This window comes from Struthio camelus, chromosome 31 (assembly GCF_040807025.1).
Source record: "Struthio camelus isolate bStrCam1 chromosome 31, bStrCam1.hap1, whole genome shotgun sequence".
NCBI classification, from domain to species: Eukaryota; Metazoa; Chordata; class Aves; order Struthioniformes; family Struthionidae; genus Struthio; species Struthio camelus.
Genome location: NC_090972.1, coordinates 2,335,067 through 2,339,204, shown reverse-complemented (window position 1 = coordinate 2,339,204; position 4,138 = coordinate 2,335,067).

Here is a 4,138-nt window from a genome sequence, read left to right as displayed (position 1 = left end):
CCTCTGCTGACCCCTCACCACAGTCACTGCAGGAGATGGGAGCATGCTTGCACTTCCCTGTGGGAGGCTGTTACTTGGAGGGTGAGGGTCAGAGACAGCCCTGGTGGCCTCATGGAACTGTTCCCCAGCTACAGCACCGCACAGGGCTGCCCCTAGAAAGGCCCGTGTTCCTGGTGTGGTGCACACCAGCAGTTGTCTGGCTGCATGGCTGCCATGACGGCGTCTGAAGGGAGCTGTCTGCGGTGACCTCCTGTTGTGCAGTGACCAAGCAATGGAACTGCACAAGAGTGGTGCCAAGTACAGCAGCCCTGCAGCATAGTGGTGCCCTCAGCACAGCACAGCCTCAGCACCAAGGTCCCTGCCTCACTGCAGCTGCCACCAGGGCCACAGCCTGCAGCTCTGACTCCCCCAGGTGTCAAGACCATACCTTCTCCTGGACGTCCCTGGCAATGCTCCTAGGTGAGTGCAGCGACTGTGCGGATCTTTTCAGAAAGAAGGGTGCAGAAACCCTACCACTCCCTTGCTGCTGCTTTTCTCTTCTTGTTTTTTTTTCTTTAATGTGGGGGGTGGGGGAGAAGAAAGGATGGCCCTGTGGAGATTACAGGGGGCTGAACGCCATGGGAGTAAAGAACTGGCAGCCCCGTTTCTCTTAGCAGTGCTCTTGGAACGCCTACAGGGAACTCGCTTATTCATAAAGCTGGGCCTGCAAGACGGGGCCAGTATGTTGTCAATGATGTGCTGGAGGAATTGCTTGATGCCTGTGTTCTGGCATAACTGCCACGTGCCCTCCTGAGCTGGCAGCCCCTGCTACTGTGCAAGGGATGTAGCTGCTTTTGGCATGTGTTACCTTGTGTGGGCAGTTCTTGAGGCAGGATTATTCCTCCTGCAGCTCCCAGAAGAGCTCTCCTCTGGCAGAGGACTTCTTGGTGGATGTCAGAAGCACAAGCACCTTCTGCACAATGGAAATGGGCACTGAGCAGAGTCCCCTTCCTAGGCCACCTAGACCCCAGCTGGCCTTTTGCTGGAGAAGCAGCTGCCTCAGACCGAGCCATTGGGGCCACCATGTCCCAGAGGGTTGCCCCAAAGCAAGAACTCTACCCTTGGGCCTTCTTCTCTAGGCAGCTCCCTCCCACTGAGGGCAAGTAGGATTCTGGGGACAAGGCGGCTCTGGTGATCGAAGCTGCCTTTGAGGGGTGGCAGCACCTTCTCAAGGGAGCGGAAGAATGGACAGTGGTGCTCACCAAGCCCTGTATCTTCTCTTGCTGTTGGGGAATGAAGGGCCTCTCTCGCCAGGAGGACAACCGAGATTTGGATGCACACCTTGCCTGTGAAGGCCCTGTGCTTTTTCCTTGCAGATGCTTCCTCACTGCCACAGCAGAGCAGGAACATCTTGCAGAAGCAACACTCCTCACTCTGCCAAATGGGCAGAATTTGCTGTGCCACAGCAAGTGACCTGCTCTTGGCACCCCGTTGTGCTGGCGCAGCATGGTGCTAGCCCAGCCTCCCCTAGCCTGTGACAAGAGGATGGCTGCCTGCACTGGGGCAGGCAGATGTATAGCCTGTACAGACTGCTGTTAGCACTGCTCCTCCCTGTGCCGAGCACTTGGCCCCGGAAGTGGAGCTGCCTTTGTGTTCACCCGCCCACCTCACTGAGGAAGTGAACAAATCATCAGGGTAGTGGTATTCCACCAGTGGCCAGGCTGCAGTGCAGGTCACGCACATGCAGGGCTTCCCACTGATTCTACAGCACCAGACTAGAGTCAGGCTCAACAGGGTCCTCTTTCCCTGCTGATTCTGCCAAGCCTGTTCCCTTGGCTGTAGTTTTGCTGGAGAGTAGGTAGGGACAGTGGGAATCTCGTTCATCCATTCATGAATGTCCCTAATTAGAGGATGAGGCATTTGGCTACTTATGGACCATGAATTTCATGACACCTTGTCCGAGTTGAGATTTGGTAGGTGGCCCGTCCGCCCTTGGCCAAGCCAGTGGCATGCATCATTTGGGAACAAGATCTCCGTCCCGCCTACCTCCATTCGCTCAACCACAAGGGAGCCAGGCAAGAGCAAAAGGCAACGGTACAGAAGACTGAGCCGACTCCTGTTGCCTCTGTGAAGAATTTTACTGTTGCCTTCCAAGGCGGCCTTTGTATAACTTAAGTCACAGCCGTTAATTTAGGCAGTTCAGTAAATCCACACTTACCTCTCCTGGTAAAGACGTGGAAGATGTGAACTGAGGAGAAGAGAGCTCTTGGAGAGAAGAGCATCGCCACCTCTTTTGGCAGCTGGTGGAGAGCCCCAGGTTGGCCAAGAACCCATCGTTGCCCTTGAACTACTTCCCTGGAGAGCTGACTGGGAAGCCCAGGATCTCCACTTCTTCCCTGGTCATCATCCTCTTCAGCTGCTCCCTCAGGTGCTGAGAGTTTTGCGCCTTCTCTGCCACTGCCTCACCTAAAGATGACAAGACACTCTCAGAATGGACAGTCACGTCCACCACGTTGCCCTGAGATCCCTTAACCACGACCCAACCTGGCTTGAAGAGTTTGTTGTTATTATCTCTGATGTTGCGCTCTAAATAGGGTCTGCGCTGTGAGTCGGCCGGGTGAGGGTGGGAGGAGGAGGCCGCTACACCGGTAGCGGCCCCAGGTAGGGGGGGCAGAAGCCAGGTCGGGCAGAGCGAGGCAGGCACGCCGGATGGCAGAGTGCCGGGGCAGGGCGGGGGGGAGGGAAGGAAGGGTGCCGCCGACGGCCACGGCGGGAGACTGAGAGCACCGGCCAGGGAGGAGAAGGGATGCGCTGGGGCTCGGCGTCCGCACCACCCGTGGTGGGGGCTCGCCATCCCGGCGGCGAGCACGCGCTCGCGCCGGGGTCGCGCGTTCGAGGCAGGCCGGCGCAAGCCGACCGCGCGGCGTCTCTCCGCTGAGACCAGACCGCGGAGAGAGGGGGCAGGGTACCCCTCTCCGTCCCGGCTGCCCGTGGGGCAGGCACGGGCCGCGCCGGTGGGCATGGGGGGGTACAGCACTGACCCCCTGGCCCCTCCGGCAGCACACCCAGCTGCCCCCCGGGTCGCATTGGGCCACCCGAGTCTTTAAACCCCCGCCCGGCTCTCCGACCGAGAACCCTCGGGCCCGGAGCCCGGGGCCCATGGCCATCCCTACCCGGGGGGGCCGCTACCGGCGGCCGCGGTGGCTGGAGGCCCTCCTCCTTCCTCCCAGCGTGCCCCCCCCCGCCCCCCGCCCCCGGCCCGGCTGACTCGCAGCGCGGCCCCCACAGCACGGCATAGAGCGGCTGGAGCGGTTGGGGGGGGAGGGGAGGAGGAAGCGTGGAAGGCCGGCAGGGCACGGCCGGTGCGGCACGCGCAGCGCAGCGCCCGGGAGGAGCACGCTGGCACACGGGACCACACGGGTGGGTCACCGAGGGGAGGCAGGAGAAGCGCGGACGCTAGGTACCTGGCCCTGGGGTGAGGGAAACGACCTGAAATCCCCGCGGGGGTGCCTCCCCTGCCGCCGCCCGCCGCCGGACCACTGCCGCCTCGCGGCGACGGCGGCAGCCTCAGCGGCAGCGACGAGGCGGGGCGCGGAGGGGAACCCGGCACCCGCCAGCCGGCTCCAGCGCCCCTCGGCGGAGCGTCCACCCACGGGGTGCGCCCGACACCCACCGCCACGACCTCGTCCTCCTCCCGGGGCCCGGGGTTTCCCTCAGTAACCCGGCGCCGGGTGGCAGCTGCGCCCGGGAGGAGAGCCGTGGTTTGGGCCGCCCGCTCGGGCACGACACGTCGCCTCGCGTGGCCTCGCGCGACACCCCCGCTTGGGGTCCGCCGCGGCGCCCGCCCCGCGCGCCGTCCCGGAACGCCTGTCCGCACCGCCTCTGCTAGACGGGCTGCTCCGCCGCAGCCCGCCCCGGGTCCGCCCCCCACAGCTTAGGAGTGGGGACCCGTGGGACCCGTCCCAACCCGGAATGCGATCTCGCTCGCGTCTCCACCCGCCGCTTCCTCCCGCGGGCACCGGGGGAGCAAGCCCCGCCGACCCTCCCACGCACTGCCGCCCGCTCTGCCGGGCCCTCCCCCGGGCCGGACCCTCCCCTGCCCCGGCGGCGGCGGATCACCGTCGGGCGAAGGGGCGGGGGCGGCGCTCGGAGACGGGCA